Genomic DNA, 21,965 nt, shown 5'->3' with positions numbered 1-21,965 from the left:
TAAGTGTGCTTTTAATGCTCTATCTCTTCTAGTTTCGGAGATATCACCACTTTTTTATAGGTTTACTTTTAATGCTCTATCTCTTCTAGTTTCGGAAATATCACGACTTTTTATAGGTGTACTTTTAATGCCCTATCTCTTCTAGTTTCGGAGATTTCACGACTTTTCTATAAGTGTACTTTTATTGATCTATCTCTTCTAGTTTCGGAGATATCACGACTTTTCTAAAGGTGTACTTTTAATGCTCTATCTCTTCTAGTTTCGGAGATATCGCGACTTTTATATAAGTGTACTTTTATTGCTCTATCTCTTCTAGTTTCGGAGATAGCACGACTTTTTTATAGGTGTACTTTTAATGCTCTATCTCTTCTAGTTTCGGAGATATCACGACTTTTCTAGAGGTGTACTTTTAATGCTCTATCTCTTCTAGTTTCGGAAATTTCACGACTTTTCTAGAAGTGTACTTTTAATGCTCTATATCTTCTAGTTTCGGAGATTTCACGAATTTTCTGTAAGTGTACTTTTAATGCTCTATCTCTTCTAGTTTCGGAGATATCACGACTTATCTAAAGGTGTACTTTTAATGCTCTATCTCTTTTAGTTTCGGAGATATGACGACTTTTCTATAAGTGTACTTTTAATGCTCTACCTCTTCTAGTTTCGGAGATATCACGACTTTTTTATAGGTGTACTTTTAATGCTCTATCTCTTCTAGTTTCGGAGATATCACAACTTTTCTATAAGTGTACTTTTAATGCTCTACCTCTTCTAGTTTCGGAGATATCACAACTTTTCTATAAGTGTACTTTTAATGCTCTACCTCTTCTAGTTTCGGAGATATCACGACTTTTTTATAGGTGTACTTTTAATGCTATATCTCTTCTAGTTTCGGAGATATCACAACTTTTCTATAAGTGTACTTTTAATGCTCTACCTCTTCTAGTTTCGGAGATATCACTACTTTTTTATAGGTGTACTTTTAATGCTCTATCTCTTCTAGTTTCGGAGATATCACGACTTTTTTATAGGTGTACTTTTAATGCTCTATCTCTTCTAGTTTCGGAGATTTCACGACTTTTAATAGATGTACTTTTAATGCTCTATCTCTTCTAGTTTCGGAGATATCACGACTTTTCTATAAGTGTAGTTTTAATGCTCTACCTCTTCTAGTTTCGGAGATATCACGACTTTTTTTTATAGGTGTACTTTTAATGCTCTATCTCTTCTAGTTTCGGAGATATCACGAATTTTCTAAAGGTGTACTTTTAATGCTCTATCTCTTCTAGTTTCGGAGATATCACGACTTTTTTATAGGTGTACTTTTAATGCTCTATCGCTCCTAGTTTCGGAGATTTCACGACTTTTCTATAAGTGTACTTTTAATGATATATCTCTTCTAGTTTCGGAGATATCACGAATTTTCGGAGATATCTCTTCTAGTTTCGGAGATATCAAGACTTTTCTAAAGGTGTACTTTTAATGCTCTATCTCTTCTAGTTTCGGAGATATCACGACTTTTTTATAGGTGTACTTTAAATGCTCTATCTCTTCTAGTTTCGGAGATTTCACGACTTGTCTATAAGTGTACTTTTAATGCTACATCTCTTCTAGTTTCGGAGATATCACGACTTTTTTATAGGTGTACTTTTAATGCTCTATCTCTTCTAGTTTCGGAGATATCACGACTTTTCTATAAGTGTACTTTTAATGCTCTTCCTCTTCTAGATTCGGAGATATCACGACTTTTTTATAGGTGTACTTTTAATCTATCTCTTCTAGTTTCGGAGATATCACGACTTTTCTATAAGTGTACTTTTAATGCTCTATCTCTTCTAGTTTCGGAAATATCACGACTTTTCTAAAGGTGTACTTTTAATGCTCTATCTCTTCTAGTTTCGGAGATATCACGACTTTTCTATAAGTGTACTTTTAATGCTCTATCTCTTCTAGTTTCGGAGATATCACGACTTTTCTAAAGGTGTATTTTTAATGCTCTATCTCTTCTAGTTTCGGAGATATCACGACTTTTTTATAGGTTTACTTTTAATGCTCTATCTCTTCTAGTTTCGGAGATATCACAATTTTTTTTTAGGTTTACTTTTAATGCTCTATCTCTTCTAGTTTCGGAGATATCACGACTTTTCTAAAGGTGTATTTTTAATGCTCTATCTCTTCTAGTTTCGGAGATATCACGACTTTTTTATAGGTTTACTTTTAATGCTCTATCTCTTCTAGTTTCGGAGATATCACAATTTTTTTTTAGGTTTACTTTTAATGCTCTATCTCTTCTAGTTTCGGAGATATCACGACTTTTCTATAAGTGTACTTTTAATGCTCTATCTCTTCTAGTTTCGGAGATATCACGACTTTTCTAAAGGTGTACTTTTAATGCTCTATCTCTTCTAGTTTCGGAGATATCACGACTTTTTTATAGGTTTACTTTTAATTCTCTATCTCTTCTAGTTTCGGAGATATCACAATTTTTTTTAGGTTTACTTTTAATGCTCTATCTCTTCCAGTTTCGGAGATATCACGACTTTTTATAGGCGTACTGTTAATGCTCTAAATCTTCTAGTTTGGGAGATATCACGACTTTTCTATAAGTGTGCTTTTAATGCTCTATCTCTTCTAGTTTCGGAGATATCACCACTTTTTTATAGGTTTACTTTTAATGCTCTATCTCTTCTAGTTTCGAAGATATTACGACTTTTCTATAAGTGTACTTTTAATGCTCTATCTCTTCTAGTTTCGGAAATATCACGACTTTTCTAAAGGTGTACTTTTAATGCTCTATGTCTTCTAGTTTCGGAGATATCACGACTTTTTACTAGGTGTGCTTTAAATGCTCTATCTCTTCTCTCTATCTCTTCGGAGATATCTCTATCTCTATCTAAATCTCTATCTCTTCGGAGATATCACGACTTTACTAAAGATGTACTTTTAATGCTCTATCTCTTCTAGTTTCGGAGATATCACGACTTTTTTATAGGTTTACTTTTAATGCTCTATTTCTTCTAGTTTCGGAGATATCACGACTTTACTAAAGGTGTACTTTTAATGCTCTATCTCTTCTAGTTTCGGAGATATCACGACTTTTCTATAAGTGTACTTTTAATGCTCTATTACTTCTAGTTTCGGAGATATCACGACTTTTCTATAAGTGTACTTTTAATGCTCTATCTCTTCTAGTTTCGGAGATATCACGACTTTTCTATAAGTGTACTTTTAATGCTCTATCTCTTCTAGTTTAGGAGATATCACGACTTTTTCTATAAGTGTACTTTTAATGCTCTATCTCTTCAATTTCGGAGATATCACGACTTTTTACTAGGTGTACTTTTAATGCTCTATCTCTTCTAGTTTCGGAGATATCACGACTTTACTAAAGGTGTACTTTTAATGCTCTATTACTTCTAGTTTCGGAGATATCACGACTTTTCTATAAGTGTACTTTTAATGCTCTATCTCTTCTAGTTTTGGAGATATCACGACTTTTTCTATAAGTGTACTTTTAATGCTCTATCTCTTCAATTTCGGAGATATCACGACTTTTTACTAGGTGTACTTTTAATGCTCTATCTCTTCTAGTTTCGGAGATATCACGACTTTTCTATAAGTGTACTTTTAATGCTCTATTACTTCTAGTTTCGGAGATATCACGACTTTTCTATAAGTGCACTTTTAATGCTCTATCTCTTCTAGTTTCGGAGATATCACGACTTTTTATAGGTGTACCTTTAATGCTCTATCTCTTCTAGTTTCGGCGATTTCACGACTTTTCTATAAGTGTACTTTTAATGCTCTATCTCTTCTAGTTTCGGAGATATCACGACTTTTTTATAGGTGTACTTTTAATGCTCTATCTCTTCTAGTTTCGGAGATATTACGACTTTTCTCTAAGTGTACTTTTAATGCTCTATCTCTTCTAGTTTCGGAGATATCACGACTTTTTACTAGGTGTACTTTTAATGCTCTATCTCTTCTAGTTTCAGAGATATCACGACTTTACTAAAGGTGTACTTTTAATGCTCTATCTCTTCTAGTTTTGGAGATATCACGACTTTTCTATAAGTGTACTTTTAATGCTCTATTACTTCTAGTTTCGGAGATATCACGACTTTTCTATAAGTGTACTTTTAATGCTCTATCTCTTCTTGTTTCGGAGATATCACGACTTTTTTATAGGTTTACTTTTAATTCTCTATCTCTTATAGTTTTGGAGATATCACGACTTTTATATAAGTGTACTTTTAATGCTCTATCTCTTCTAGTTTCGGAGATATCACGACTTTTTTTATAGGTTTACTTTTAATTCTCTATCTCTTCTAGTTTCGGAGATTTCACGACTTTTCTATAAGTGTACTTTTAATGCTCTATCTCTTCCAGTTTCGGAGATATCACTACTTTTTATAGGCGTACTGTTAATGCTCTATCCCTTCTAGTTTCGGAGATATCACGACTTTTTATAGGTTTAATTTGAATGCTCTATCTCTTCTAGTTTCGGAGATATCACGACTTTCTAATAGGTGTACTTTTAATGCTCTATCTCTTCTAGTTTTGGAGATTTCACGAATTTTCTATAAGTGTACTTTTAATGCTCTATCTCTTCTAGTTTCGGAGATATCACGACTTTTTATAGGTGTACTTTTAATGCTCTATCCCTTCTAGTTTCGGAGATATCACGACTTTTTATAGGTGTACTTTTAATGCTCTATCTCTTCTAGTTTCGGAGATATCACGACTTTTTATAGGTTTACTTTTAATGCTCTATCTCTTCTAGTTTCGGAGATATCACGACTTTCTAATAGGTGTACTTTTAATGCTCTATCTCTTCTAGTTTTGGAGATATCACGACTTTTTATAGGTGTACCTTAATGCTCTATCTCTTCTAGTTTCGGAGATATCACGACTTTTTATAGGTGTACTTTTAATGCTCTATCTCTTCTAGTTTCGGAGATATCACGACTTTTTATAGGTTTAATTTGAATGCTCTATCTCTTCTAGTTTCGGAGATATCACGACTTTCTAATAGGTGTACTTTTAATGCTCTATCTCTTCTAGTTTTGGAGATTTCACGAATTTTCTATAAGTGTACTTTTAATGCTCTATCTCTTCTAGTTTCGGAGATATCACGACTTTTTATAGGTGTACTTTTAATGCTCTATCCCTTCTAGTTTCGGAGATATCACGACTTTTTATAGGTGTACTTTTAATGCTCTATCTCTTCTAGTTTCGGAGATATCACGACTTTTTATAGGTTTACTTTTAATGCTCTATCTCTTCTAGTTTCGGAGATATCACGACTTTTTTATATGTGTACTTTTAAAGCTCTATCTCTTTTAGTTTCGGAGATATCACGACTTTTTATAGGTGTACCTTAATGCTCTATCTCTTCTAGTTTCGGAGATATCACGACTTTTTTATAGGTGTACTTTTAATGCTCTATCTCTTCTAGTTTCGGAGATATTACGATTTTTCTATAAGTGTACTTTTAATGCTCTATCTCTTCTAGTTTCGGAGATATCACGACTTTTCTATAAGTGTACTTTTAATGCTCTATCTCTTCTAGTTTCGGAGATATCACGACTTTTTTATAGGTGTACATTTAATACTCTATCTCTTCTAGTTTCGGAGATATTACGACTTTTCTCTAAGTGTACTTTTAATGCTCTATCTCTTCTAGTTTCGGAGATATCACGACTTTTCTATAAGTGTACTTTTAATGCTCTATCTCTTGTAGTTTCGGCGATATCACGTCTTTTTTATAGGTTTACTTTTAATGCTCTATCTCTTCTAGTTTCGGAGATATCACGACTTTTCTATAAGTGTACTTTTAATGCTCTATCTCTTCTAGTTTCGAAGATATCACGACTTTTCTAAACGTGTACTTTTAACTTTTCTATAAGTGTACTTTAAATGCTCTATCTCTTCTAGTTTCGGAGATATCACGACTTTTTTATAGGTGTACTATTAATGCTCTATCTCTTCTAGTTTCGGAGATTTCACGACTTTTCTATAAGTGTACTTTTAATGCTCTATTTCTTCTAGTTTCGGAGATATCACGACTTTTCTATAAGTGTACTTTTAATGCTCTATCTCTTCTAGTTTCGGAGATATCACGACATTTTTATAGGTTTACTTTTAATGCTCTATCTCTTCTAGTTTCGGAGATATCACGACTTTTCTATAAGTGTACTTTTAATGCTCTATCTCTTCTAGTTTCGGAGATATCACAACTTCTTTATAGGTGTACTCTTAATGCTCTATCTCTTCTAGTTTCGGAGATATCACGACTTTTCTAAAGGTTTACTTTTAATGCTCTATCTCTTCTAGTTTCGGAGATATCACGACTTTTTTATAGGTGTACTTTTAATGCTCTATCTCTTCTAGTTTCGGAGATATCACGACTTTTCTATAAGTGTACTTTTAATGACCTATCTCTTCTAGTTTCGGAGATATAACGTCTTTTTTATAGGTTTACTTTTAATGCTCTATCTCTTCTAGTTTCGGAGATATCACGACTTTTCTATAAGTGTACTTTTAATGATCTATCTCTTCTAGTTTCGGAGATATCACGACTTTTTTATAGGTGTACTTTTAATGCTCTATCTCTTCTAGTTTCGGAGATATCACGACTTTTCTAAAGGTGTACTTTTAATGCTCTATTTCTTCTAGTTTCGGAGATATCACGACTTTTCTATAAGTGTACTTTTAATGATCTATCTCTTCTAGTTTCGGAGATATCACGACATTTTTATAGGTTTACTTTTAATGCTCTATCTCTTCTAGTTTCGGAGATATCACGACATTTTTATAGGTTTACTTTTAATGCTCTATCTCTTCTAGTTTCGGAGATATCACGACTTTTCTATAAGTGTACTTTTAATGCTCTATCTCTTCTAGTTTCGAAGATATCACAACTTTTTTATAGGTGTACTCTTAATGCTCTATCTCTTCTAGTTTCGGAGATATCACGACTTTTCTAAAGGTGTACTTTTAATGCTCTATCTCTTCTAGTTTCGGAGATATAACGTCTTTTTTATAGGTTTACTTTTAATGCTCTATCTCTTCTAGTTTCGGAGATATCACGACTTTTCTATAAGTGTACTTTTAATGATCTATCTCTTCTAGTTTCGGAGATATCACGACTTTTTTATAGGTGTACTTTTAATGCTCTATCTCTTCTAGTTTCGGAGATATCACGACTTTTCTATAAGTGTACTTTTAATGCTCTATCTCTTCTAGTTTCGGAGATATCACGAATTTCTATAAGTGTACTTTTAATGCTCTATCTCTTCTAGTTTCGGAGATATCACGAATTTTCTAAAGGTGTACTTTTAATGCTCTATCTCTTCTAGTTTCGGAGATATCACTACTTTTTTATAGGTTTACTTCTAATGCTCTATCTCTTCTATTTTCGGAGATATCACGACTATTTTATAAGTGTACTTTCAATGCTCTATCTCTTCTAGTTTCGGGGATATCACGACTTTTTTATAGGTTTACTTTTAACGCTCTATCTCTTCTAGTTTCGGAGATATCACGACTTTTCTATAAGTGTACTTTTAATGCTCTATCTCTTCTAGTTTCGGAGATATCACGACTTTTTTATAGGTGTACTTTATTCTATATCTCTTCTAGTTTCGGAGATATCACGACTTTTCTAAGGGTGTACTTTTAATGCTCTATCTCTTCTAGTTTCAGAGATATCACGACTTTTCTATAAGTGTACTTTTAATGCTCTATCTCTTGTAGTTTCTGAGATATCACGACTTTCTATAAGTGTACTTTTAATGCTCTATCTCTTCTAGATTCGGACATATCACGACTTTTCTATAAGTGTACTTTTAATGCTCTATCTCTTCTAGATTCGGAGATTTCACGACTTTTTTATATGTTAACTTTTAATGCTCTTTCTCTTCTAGTTTCGGAGATATCACGACTTTTCTATAAGTGTACTTTTAATGCTCTATCTCTTCTAGATTCGGAGATTTCACGACTTTTTTATATGTTAACTTTTAATGCTCTTTCTCTTCTAGTTTCGGAGATATCACGACTTTTCTAAAGGTGTACTTTTAATGCTCTATCTCTTCTAGTTTCGGAGATATCACGACTTTTCTATAAGTGTACTTTTAATGCTCTATCTCTTGTAGTTTCGGCGATATCACGTCTTTTTTATAGGTTTACTTTTAATGCTCTATCTCTTCTAGTTTCGTAGATATCACGTCTTTTCTATAAGTGTACTTTTAATGCTCTATCTCTTCTAGTTTCGGAGATATCACGACTTTTTTATAGGTGTACTTTTAATGCTCTATCTCCTCTAGTTTCGGAGATATCACGACTTTTCTATAAGTGTACTTTTAATGCTCTATCTCTTCTAGATTCGGAGATATCACGACTTTTTTATATGTTAACTTTTAATGCTCTTTCTCTTCTCGTTTCGGAGATATCACGACTTTTCTAAAGGTGTACTTTTAATGCTCTATCTCTTCTAGTTTCGGAGATATCACGACTTTTCTATAAGTGTACTTTTAATGCTCTATCTCTTGTAGTTTCGGCGATATCACGTCTTTTTTATAGGTTTACTTTTAATGCTCTATCTCTTCTAGTTTCGGAGATATAACGACTTTTCTATAAGTGTACTTTTAATGCTCTATCTCTTCTAGTTTCGGAGATATCACGACTTTTCTATAAGTGTACTTTTAATGCTCTATCTCTTGTAGTTTCGGCGATATCACGACTTTTTTATATGTTAACATTTAATGCTCTTTCTCTTCTAGTTTCGGAGATATCACGTCTTTTTTATAGGTTTACTTTTAATGCTCTATCTCTTCTAGTTTCGGAGATATCACGACTTTTCTATAAGTGTACTTTTATAGGTGTACTTTTAATGATCTATCTCTTCTAGTTTCGGAGATATCACGACTTTTCTATAAGTGTACTTTCAATGCTCTATCTCTTCTAGTTTCGGAGATATCACGACTTTTTATAGGTGTACTTTTAATGCTCTATCTCTTCTAGTTTCGGAGATATCACGACTTTTTATAGGTTTACTTTTAATGCTCTATCTCTTCTAGTTTCGGAGATATCACGACTTTTTTATAGGTGTACTTTTAATGCTCTATCTCTTCTAGATTCGGAGATTTCACGACTTTTTATAGGTTTACTTTTAATGCTCTATCTCTTCTAGTTTCGGATATATCACGACTTTTTTTATAGGTGTACTTTTAATGCTCTATCTCTTCTAGATTCGGAGATTTCAAGACTTTTCTATAAGTGTACTTTTAATGCTCTATCTCTTCTAGTTTCGGAGATATCACGACTTTTTATAGGTGTACTTTTAATGTTCTATCTCTTCTAGTTTCGGAGATATCACGACTTTTTTATAGGTTTACTTTTAATGCTCTATCTCTTCTAGTTTGGGAGATATCACGACTTTTTTATAGGTGTACTTTTAATGCTCTGTCTCTTCTAGTTTCGGAGATATCACGACTTTTTTATAGGTTTACTTTTAATGCTCTATCTCTTCTAGTTTCGGAGATATCACTCCTTTTTTATAGGTGTACTTTTAATGCGCTGTCTCTTCTAGTTTCAGAGATATCACGACTTTTCTACAAGTCTACTTTTAATTCTCTATCTCTTCTAGTTTCGTAGATATCACGACTTTTCTATAAGTGTACTTTTAATGCTCTATCTCTTATAGTTTTGGAGATATCACGACTTTTCTATAAGTATACTTTTAATGCTCTATATCTTCTAGTTTCGGAGATATCACGACTTGTCTATAAGTATACTTTTAATGCTCTATATCTTCTAGTTTCGGAGATATCACGACTTTTTATAGGTGTACTTTTAATGCTCTATCTCTTCTAGTTTCGGAGATATCACGACTTTTTTATAGGTGTACTATAAATGCTCTATCTCTCCTAGTTTCGGAGATATCACGACTTTTTTTATAAGTGCGCCTTAATGCTCTATTTCTTCTAGTTTCGGATATATCACGACTTTTTGTAGGTGTACTTTTAATGCTCTGTCTCTTCTAGTTTCAGAGATATCACGACTTTTTTATAAGTGTGCCTTAATTCGCTATTTCTTCTAGTTTCGGAGATATCACGGCTTTTTTATATGTGTACTTTTAATGCTCTATCTCTTTTAGTTTCGGAGATATCACGACTTGTCTATAAGTGTACTTTTAATGCTCTATCTCTTCTAGTTTCGGAGATATCACGACTTTTCTATAAGTGCACTTTTAATGCTATATCTCTTTTAGTTTCGGAGATATCACGACTTTTCTATAAGTATACTTTTAATGCTCTATATCTTCTAGTTTCGGAGATATCATGACTTTTCTATAAGTGTACTTTTAATGCTCTATCTCTTTTAGTTTCGGAGATATCACGACTTTTCTATAAGTGTACTTATAATACTCTATCTCTTCTAGTTTCGGAGATATCACGACTTTTTTATAAGTGTGCCTTAATGCTCTATTTCTTCTAGTTTCGGATATATCACGACTTTTTGTAGGTGTACTTTTAATGCTCTGTCTCTTCTAGTTTCAGAGATATCACCACTTTTTTATAAGTGTGCCTTAATTCGCTATTTCTTATAGTTTTGGAGATATCACGACTTTTCTATAAGTATACTTTTAATGCTATATCTCTTTTAGTTTCGGAGATATCACGACTTGTCTATAAGTGTACTTTTAATGCTCTATCTCTTCTAGTTTCGGAGATATCACGACTTTTCTATAAGTGCACTTTTAATGCTATATCTCTTTTAGTTTCGGAGATATCACGACTTTTCTATAAGTATACTTTTAATGCTCTATATCTTCTAGTTTCGGAGATATCATGACTTTTCTATAAGTGTACTTTTAATGCTCTATCTCTTTTAGTTTCGGAGATATCACGACTTTTCTATAAGTGTACTTATAATACTCTATCTCTTCTAGTTTCGGAGATATCACGACTTTTTTATAAGTGTGCCTTAATGCTCTATTTCTTCTAGTTTCGGATATATCACGACTTTTTGTAGGTGTACTTTTAATGCTCTGTCTCTTCTAGTTTCAGAGATATCACCACTTTTTTATAAGTGTGCCTTAATTCGCTATTTCTTATAGTTTTGGAGATATCACGACTTTTCTATAAGTATACTTTTAATGCTCTATATCTTCTAGTTTCGGAGATATTACGACTTGTCTATAAATGTACTTTTAATGCTCTATCTCTTTTAGTTTCGGAGATATCAAGACTTTTCTATAAGTGTACTTTTAATGCTCTATCTCTTATAGTTTCGGAGATATCACGACTTTTCTATAAGTATACTTTTAATGCTCTATATCTTCTAGTTTCGAAGATATCACGACTTGTCTATAAGTGTACTATTAATGCTCTATCTCTTATAGTTTCGGAGATATCACGACTTTTCTATAAGTATACTTTTAATGCTCTGTCTCTTCTAGTTTCAGAGATATCACGACTTTTCTACAAGTCTACTTTTAATTCTTTATCTCTTCTAGTTTCGAAGATATCACGACTTTTCTATAAGTGTACTTTTAATGCTCTATCTCTTATAGTTTTGGAGATATCACGACTTTTCTATAAGTATACTTTTAATGATCTATATCTTCTAGTTTCGAAGATATCACGACTTGTCTATAAGTGTACTTTTAATGCTCTATCTCTTTTAGTTTCGGAGATATCAAGACTTTTCTATAAGTGTACTTTTAATGCTCTATCTCTTATAGTTTCGGAGATATCACGACTTTTCTATAAGTATACTTTTAATGCTCTATATCTTCTAGTTTCGAAGATATCACGACTTGTCTATAAGTGTACTTTTAATGCTCTATCTCTTTTAGTTTCGGAGATATCAAGACTTTTCTATAAGTGTACTTTTAATGCTCTATCTCTTATAGTTTCGGAGATATCACGACTTTTCTATAAGTATACTTTTAATGCTCTATATCTTTTAGTTTCGGAGATATCACGACTTTTCTATAAGTATACTTTTAATGCTCTATATCTTCTAGTTTCGGAGATATCACGACTTTTCTATAAGTGTACTTTTAATGCTCTATCTCTTTTAGTTTCGGAGATATCACGACTTGTCTATAAGTGTACTTTTAATGCTCTATCTCTACTAGTTTCGGTGATATCACGACTTTTCTATAAGTGCACTTTTAATGCTCTATCTCTTTTAGTTTCGGAGATATCACGACTTCTCTATAAGTGTACTTTTAATGCTCTATCTCTTCTAGTTTCGGAGATATCACTCCTTTTTTATAGGTGTACTTTTAATGCTCTGTCTCTTCTAGTTTCAGAGATATCACGACTTTTCTACAAGTCTACTTTTAATTCTCTATCTCTTCTAGTTTCGTAGATATCACGACTTTTCTATAAGTGTACTTTTAATGCTCTATCTCTTATAGTTTTGGAGATATCACTACTTTTCTATAAGTATACTTTTAATGCTCTATATCTTCTAGTTTCGGAGATATCACGACTTGTCTATAAGTGTACTTTTAATGCTCTATCTCTTTTAGTTTCGGAGATATCACGACTTGTCTATAAGTGTACTTTTAATGCTCTATCTCTTCTAGTTTCGGAGATATCACGACTTGTCTATAAGTGCACTTTTAATGCTCTATCTCTTTTAGTTTCGGAGATATCACAACTTGCCTATAAGTGTACTTTTAATGCTCTATCTCTTTTAGTTTCGGAGATATCACGACTTGTCTATAAGTTTACTTTTAATGCTCTATCTCTTTTAGTTTCGGAGATATCACGACTTTTCTATAAGTGTACTTTTAATGCTCTATCTCTTTAAGTTTTGGAGATATCACGACTTGTCTATAAGTGTACTTTTAATGCTCTATCTCTTTTAGTTTTGGAGATATCACTACTTCTCTATAAGTATACTTTTAATGCTCTATATCTTCTAGTTTCGGAGATATCACGACTTGTCTATAAGTGCACTTTTAATGCTCTATATCTTCTAGTTTCGGAGATATCACGACTTGTCTATAAGTGTACTTTTAATGCTCTATCTCTTTTAGTTTCGGAGATATCACGACTTGTCTATAAGTGTACTTTTAGTGCTCTATCTCTTTTAGTTTCGGAGATATCACGACTTTTCTATAAGTGCACTTTTAATGCTCTATCTCTTTTAGTTTCGGAGATATCACGACTTCTCTATAAGTGTACTTTTAATGCTCTATCTCTTTTAGTTTTGGAGATATCACTACTTCTCTATAAGTATACTTTTAATGCTCTATATCTTCTAGTTTCGGAGATATCACGACTTGTCTATAAGTGTACTTTTAATGCTCTATCTCTTTTAGTTTCGGAGATATCACGACTTTTCTATAAGTGCACTTTTAATGCTCTATCTCTTCTAGTTTCGGAGATATCACGACTTGTCTATAAGTGTACTTTTAATGCTCTATCTCTTTTAGTTTTGGAGATATCACTACTTTTCTATAAGTATACTTTTAATGCTCTATATCTTCTAGTTTCGGAGATATCACGACTTGTCTATAAGTGTACTTTTAATGCTCTATCTCTTTTAGTTTCGGAGATATCACGACTTTTCTATAAGTGCACTTTTAATGCTCTATCTCTTCTAGTTTCGGAGATATCACGACTTGTCTATAAGTGTACTTTTAATGCTCTATCTCTTTTAGTTTTGGAGATATCACTACTTCTCTATAAGTATACTTTTAATGCTCTATCTCTTTTAGTTTCGGAGATATCACGACTTGTCTATAAGTTTACTTTTAATGCTCTATCTCTTTTAGTTTCGGAGATATCACGACTTTTCTATAAGTGTACTTTTAATGCTCTATCTCTTTTAGTTTTGGAGATATCACGACTTGTCTATAAGTGTACTTTTAATGCTCTATCTCTTTTAGTTTTGGAGATATCACTACTTCTCTATAAGTATACTTTTAATGCTCTATATCTTCTAGTTTCGGAGATATCACGACTTGTCTATAAGTGCACTTTTAATGCTCTATATCTTCTAGTTTCGGAGATATCACGACTTGTCTATAAGTGTACTTTTAATGCTCTATCTCTTTTAGTTTCGGAGATATCACGACTTGTCTATAAGTGTACTTTTAATGCTCTATCTCTTTTAGTTTCGGAGATATCACGACTTTTCTATAAGTGCACTTTTAATGCTCTATCTCTTTTAGTTTCGGAGATATCACGACTTCTCTATAAGTGTACTTTTAATGCTCTATCTCTTTTAGTTTTGGAGATATCACTACTTCTCTATAAGTATACTTTTAATGCTCTATATCTTCTAGTTTCGGAGATATCACGACTTGTCTATAAGTGTACTTTTAATGCTCTATCTCTTTTAGTTTCGGAGATATCACGACTTGTCTATAAGTGTACTTTTAATGCTCTATCTCTTCTAGTTTAGGAGATATCACGACTTGTCTATAAGTGCACTTTTAATGCTCTATCTCTTTTAGTTTCAGAGATATCACGACTTTTCTACAAGTCTACTTTTAATGCTCTATCTCTTCTAGTTTCGAAGATATCACGACTTTTCTATAAGTGTACTTTTAATGCTCTACATCTTCTAGTTTCGGAGATATCACGACTTTTCTATAAGTGTACTTTTAATGCTCTACCTTTTTTAGTTTCGGAGATATCACGACTTTTTTTATAGGTGTACTTTTAATGATCTATCTCTTCTAGTTTCGGAGATATCACGACTTTTTTTATAGGTTTACTTTTAATGCTCTATCTCTTCTAGTTTCGGAGATATAACGACTTTTCTATAAGTGTACTTTTAATGCTCTGTCTCTTTTAGCTTCGGAGATATCACGACTTTTCTATAAGTATACTTTTAATGCTCTATATCTTCTAGTTTCGGAGATATCACGACTTTTCTATAAGTATACTTTTAATGCTCTATATCTTCTAGTTTCGGAGATATCACGACTTTTCTATAAGTATACTTTTAATGCTCTATCTCTTCTAGTTTCGTAGATATCACGACTTTTAATGCTCTATCTCTTATAGTTTTGGAGATATCACGACTTTTCTATAAGTATACTTTTAATGCTCTATATGTTCTAGTTTCGTAGATATCACGACTTTTCTATAAGTGTACTTTTAATGCTCTATCTCTTATAGTTTTGGAGATATCACGACTTTTCTATAAGTATACTTTTAATGCTCTATATGTTCTAGTTTCGGAGATATTACGACTTGTCTATAGGTGTACTTTTAATGCTCTATCTCTTTTAGTTTCGGAGATATCAAGACTTTTCTATAAGTATACTTTTAATGCTCTGTCTCTTCTAGTTTCAGAGATATCACGACTTTTCTACAAGTCTACTTTTAATTCTCTATCTCTTCTAGTTTCGAAGATATCACGACTTTTCTATAAGTGTACTTTTAATGCTCTATCTCTTATAGTTTTGGAGATATCACGACTTTTCTATAAGTATACTTTTAATGCTCTATATCTTCTAGTTTCGAAGATATCACGACTTGTCTATAAGTGTACTTTTAACGCTCTATCTCTTTTAGTTTCGGAGATATCAAGACTTTTCTATAAGTGTACTTTTAATGCTCTATCTCTTATAGTTTCGGAGATATCAGGACTTTTCTATAAGTATACTTTTAATGCTCTATATCTTTTAGTTTCGGAGATATCACGACTTTTCTATAAGTATACTTTTAATGCTCTATATCTTCTAGTTTCGGAGATATCACGACTTGTCTATAAGTGAACTTTTAATGCTCTATCTCTTTTAGTTTCGGAGATATCACGACTTTTCTAAAGGTGTACTTTTAATGCTCTATCTCTTCTAGTTTCGGAGATATCACGACTTTTCTATAAGTGTACTTTTAATGCTCTATCTCTTTTAGTTTCGGAGATATCACGACTTTTTATAGGTGTACTTTTAATGCTCTATCTCTTCTAGTTTTGGAGATATCACGACTTTTTTATAGGTGTACTTTTAATGATCCATCTCTTCTAGTTTTGGGAGATATTACGACTTTTCTATAAGTGTACTTTCAATGCTCTATCTCTTCTAGTTTCGGAGATGTAACCACTTTTTTATAGGTGTACGTTTAATGCTCTATCTCTTCTAGTTTCGGAGATATCACCACTTTTTTATAGGCGTACTTTTAATGCTCTATCTCTTCTAGTTTCGGAGATATCACGACTTGTCTATAAGTGTACTTTTAATGCTCTATCTCTTCTAGTTTCGGAGATATCACGACTTTTCTATAAGTGCACTTTTAATGCTCTATCTCTTTTAGTTTCGGAGATATCACGACTTTTCTATAAGTGCACTTTTAATGCTCTATCTCTTTTAGTTTCGGAGATATCACGACTTCTCTATAAGTGTACTTTTAATGCTCTATCTCTTCTAGTTTCAGAGATATCACGACTTTTCTACAAGTCTACTTTTAATTCTCTATCTCTTCTAGTTTCGAAGATATCACGACTTTTCTATAAGTGTACTTTTAATGCTCTATATCTTCTAGTTTCGGAGATATCACGACTTTTCTATAAGTGTACTTTTAATGCTCTACCTTTTCTAGTTTCGGAGATATCACGACTTTTTTTTATAGGTGTACTTTTAATGATCTATCTCTTCTAGTTTCGGAGATATCACGACTTTTTTATAGGTTTACTTTTAATGCTCTATCTCTTCTAGTTTCGGAGATATAACGACTTTTCTATAAGTGTACTTTCAATGCTCTATCTCTTCTAGTTTCGGAGATATCACTACTTTTCTATAAGTATACTTTTAATGCTCTATCTCTTCTAGTTTCCGAGATATCACCACTTTTTTATAGGTTTACTTTAATGCTCTATCTCTTCTAGTTTCGGAGATATCACGACTTTTTATAGGTGTACTTTTAATGCTCTATCTCTTCTAGTTTCGGAGATATCACGACTTTTTTATAGGTGTACTTTTAATGATCCATCTCTTCTAGTTTTGGGAGATATTACGACTTTTCTATAAGTGTACTTTCAATGCTCTATCTCTTCTAGTTTCGGAGATATCACGACTTTTTTATAAGTTTACTTTACTGCTCTATCTCTTCTAGTTTCGGAGATATCACCACTTTTTTATAGGCGTACTTTTAATGCTCTATCTCTTCTAGTTTCGGAGATATCACGACTTTTCTATAAGTGTACTTTTAATGCTCTATCTCTTCTAGTTTCTTAGATACCACGACTTCTCTATAAGTGCACTTTTAATGCTCTATATCTTCTAGTTTCGGAGATATCACGACTTTTCTATAAGTGCACTTTTAATGCTCTATCTCATCTGGTTTCAGAGATATCACGACTTTTCTATAAGTGCACTTTTAATGCTCTATCTCTTCTAGTTTCGGAGATATCACGACTTTATAGGTGTACTTTTAATGCTCTGTCTTTTCTATTTTCAGAGATATCACGATATTTCTATAAGTGCACTTTTAATGCTCTATCTCTTTTAGTTTCGGAGATATAACGACTTTTCTAGAAGTGCACTTTTAATGCTCTATCTCTTCTGGTTTCGGAGATATCACGACTTTTATATAGGTGTACTTTTAATGCTCTATCTTTTCTAGTATCAGAGATATCACGACTTTTTTATAGGTGTACTTTTAATGTTCTATCTCTTCTAGTTTCGGAGATATTACGACTTTTCTATAAGGGAACTTTTAATGCTCTATCTCTTCTAGTTTCAGAGATATCACGATATTTCTATAAGTGTACTTTTAATGCTCTATCTCCTCTAGTTTCGGATATATCACGACTTTGCTATAAGTGTACTTTTAATGCTCTGTCTCTTCTGGTTTCAGAGATATCACGACTTTTCTATAGGAGTACATTTAATGCTCAATCTCTTCTAGTTTCGGAGATATCACGACTTTTATATAAGTCTACTTTTAATGCTCTATCTCTTCTAGTTTCGGAGATATCACGACTTTTCTATAAGTCTTCTTTTAATGCTCTATCTATTCTAGTTTGGGATATATCACGGTTTTTTTATAGGTGTACTTTTAATGATCTATCTCTTCTAGTTTCGGGGATATCACGACTTTTCTATAAGTGTACTTTTAATGCTCTATCTCCTCTAGTTTCGGAGATATCACGACTTTTTTATGGGTGTACTTTTAATGCTCTATCTCTCCTAGTTTCGGAGATATCACGACTTTTCTATAAGTGTACTTTTAATGCTCTATCTCTTCTAGTTTCGGAGATATCACGACTTTTCTATAAGGGAACTTTTAATGCTCTATCTCTTCTAGTTTCAGAGATATCACGACTTTTTATAGGTGTACTTTTAATACTCTATCTCTTCTAGTTTCGGAGATATCACGACTTTTTATAGGTGAACTTTAAATGTTCTGTCTCTTCTAGTTTCAGAGATATCACGACTTTTTTATAAATGTACTTTTAATGCTCTATCTGTTCTAGTTTCGGAGATATCACGACTTTTTTATAGGTGTACTTTTAATGCTCTATCTCTTCTAGTTTCGGAGATATAACGACTTTTTTATAGCTGTACTTTTAATGCTCTATCTCTTCTAGTTTCGAAGATATCACGACTTTTCTATAAGTATACTTTTAATGCTCAATCTCTTCTAGTTTCGGAGATATCACGACTTTGCTATAAGTGTACTTTTAATGCTCTATCTCTTCTAGTTTCGGAGATATCACGACTTTTTTATGGGTGTACTTTTAATGCTCTATCTCTCCTAGTTTCGGAGATATCACGACTTGTTTATAGGTGTACTTTTAATGCTCTGTCTCTTCTAGTATCAGAGATATCACGACTTTTCTGTAAGTGAACTTTTAATGCTCTATATCTTATAGTTTCGGAGATATCACGACTTTTCTATAAGTGTACTTTTAATGCTCTATCTCTTCTGGTTTCAGAGATATCACGACTTTTCTATAAGTGTACTTTTAATGCTCTATCTCCTCTAGTTTCGGAGATATCACGACTTTTTTTATGGGTGTACTTTTAATGCTCTATCTCTCCTAGTTTCGGAGATATCACGACTTTTCTATAAGTGTACTTTTAAGGCTCTATCTCTTCTAGTTTCGGAGATATCACGACTTTTCTATAAGTGTACTTTTAAGGCTCTATCTCTTCTAGTTTCGGAGATATCATGACTTTTCTATAAGTGTACTTTTAATGCTCTATATCTTCTAGTTTCGGAGATATCACGACTTTTTTATAGGTGTACTTTTAATGCTCTATCTCTTCTAGTTTCGGAGATATCACGACTTTTCTATAAGGGAACTTTTAATGCTCTATCTCTTCTAGTTTCAGAGATATCACGACTTTTTATAGGTGTACTTTTAATACTCTATCTCTTCTAGTTTCGGAGATATCACGACTTTTTATAGGTGAACTTTAAATGTTCTGTCTCTTCTAGTTTCAGAGATATCACGACTTTTTTATAAATGTACTTTTAATGCTCTATTTGTTTTAGTTTCGGAGATATCACGACTTTTTTATAGGTGTACTTTTAATGCTCTATCTCTTCTAGTTTCGGAGATATAACGACTTTTTTATAGCTGCACTTTTAATGCTCTATCTCTTCTAGTTTCGAAGATATCACGACTTTTCTATAAGTGTACTTTTAAAGCTCAAGCTCTTCTAGTTTCGGAGATATCACGACTTTGCTATAAGTGTACTTTTAATGCTCTATCTCTTCTAGTTTCGGAGATATCACGACTTTTTTTATAGGTGTACTTTTAATGCTATGTCTCTTTTAGTTTCAGAGTTATCACGACTTTTCTATAAGTATACTTTTAGTGCTCTATATCTTCTAGTTTCGGAGATATCACGACTTTTTTATAGGTGTACTTTTAATGCTCTATCTCTCCTAGTTTCGGAGATATCACGACTTTTTGTAGGTGTACTTTTAATGCTCTGTCTCTTCTAGTTGCAGAGATATCACGACTTTTTTATAAGTGTGCCTTAATGCTCTATTTCTTCTAGTTTCGGAGATATCACGACTTTTTGTAGGTGTACTTTTAATGCTCTGTCTCTTCTAGTTTCATAGATATCACGACTTTTTTATAAGTGTACTTTTAATGCTCTATCTCTTCTGGTTTCAGAGATATCACGACCTTTCTATAAGTGCACTTTTAATGCTCTATCTCTTCTGGTTTCAGAGATATCACGACTTTTCTATAAGTGTACTTTTAATGCTCTGTCTCTTCTAGTTTCAGAGATATCACGACTTTTCTATAGGTGTACATTTAATGCTCTATCTTTTCTAGTTTCGGAGATATCACGACTTTTATATAAGTCTACTTTTAATGCTCTATCTCTTCTAGTTTCGGAGATATCACGACTTTTCTATAAGTCTTCTTTTAATGCTCTATCTATTCTAGTTTCGGAGATATCACGGCTTTTTTATAGGTGTACTTTTAATGCTCTGTCTCTTCTAGTTTCAGAGATATCACGACTTTTCTATAGGTGTACATTTAATGCTCTATCTTTTCTAGTTTCGGAGATATCACGTAATTTTGGCATGGTTGTAATTAATGTCCCTTTGTGGACAATTTGGCTAGAAATTTCTAGCCTTTGAAGTTATTTTCCAAATAATTACCATTCTGATTACTTAAATGGCATAAACAGCGAAAAATTTGAAAGTTATTAGTCGTTTTCAATGCTCATTTTAAAAATTCCCATTTTTCGTTTTCCGCTAAAATTTTAGTATAACGGTAAAGTATACGGGTTATTTTTGTATGCATTCTTAAAGACATCTTTTCAGTCTACAAAATTGTTTTTTGAATTGTTAAAAAATCTCAACTCGTTTCCAAATTATCAACGTTTACATTTTTTATTTCAGGTTGCATAATTTTCAGTGACAGTCACTGCATCTTGAACGGGGCAACCAATTTGATCTAAAACTGATACCGATCCAAAAGTTATACTATGACCCACTAAAGTGACTAGTAATCACTATATCAATCAACAAGATATAACCCCCAAAATAGGATCAACTTCCATAATGGACTATATCGGTCCATTCCTTCAAGTACCTCCTCCGCAACGTTTTGAACTTTAATCCTAATCCACATTTTTGTCGGCAAGTTCAAATGTCCAAAAAGAGCCACAAAATTCTGTACGTAGTTGGGCTGAGGGTATATCTCTGTCGGCAAAGCCGACTGATACTTTTTTATTTGTTTTTTTTTTCTTCTGAATGTTTTAGGTGGCTTGCACGAATTCTTTCAAGTCTGCTAAAATAGAATGTTTTGGTGTTTTTTTTTTTTTTTTTTGACATAAACGACTATCTTTAATAAGGCAAAATAAATAAAATCATATTATTTTTTACAATACCCAGCTTGGAAAAAATAAGCCGTAGATAATTTTTGATTGGAAATACAAGTATAAACTCTTATTCTAGTTATTCTTCTTTTTGGAGGTATTTATTTCAATTAGTTAATTGGTGGTATACAAAACATTAAAAATTTTTTGAGATAGATCTTTTGTTGGTTAAAAATGTGTTCAATTGAAAACTTAATAAGGCAAAATAACACAAAACTTTTTAAATGGGACTAAAGTTTGTATGTGATATCTGGATATGTACTATAAAGAAGAAGCAAAGGCGTTATGTTTGGGCCAAACTGTTTATATCCTCCACAACATTAAAACACTGTATATATCTGTTCGACATATTCGCGAATGCAATCCCTGTATTCAAACATGAATCTATTTTAACCACTTTCTGCGTGGAGGTTCTCCCACCAACAGTATTTCCAAACTCCATGTTACAGACAAATAGATATTTTTAAAAGTTAGGAAATAGCTTCGAAATATCGAAAATCTTTCGATAGCAAAAACGTAGACCTATTAGCAATTCTCTGGGGGAATTAGAACTCAAATTGCCAAATAAGACCTAATGTGTTTGAAAATTTTGGGAAATATTTATTTGAAAGATTACTTAGTTATTGCTTCAATTCTG

The sequence above is a fragment of the Musca autumnalis genome, unplaced genomic scaffold (genome assembly GCF_047663935.1).
Source record: "Musca autumnalis isolate F117 unplaced genomic scaffold, ASM4766393v1 scaffold_1, whole genome shotgun sequence".
NCBI lineage: Eukaryota > Metazoa > Arthropoda > Insecta > Diptera > Muscidae > Musca > Musca autumnalis.
The sequence above is the reverse complement of the archived record's forward strand: the minus strand, read 5'-3'. Positions refer to the sequence as shown.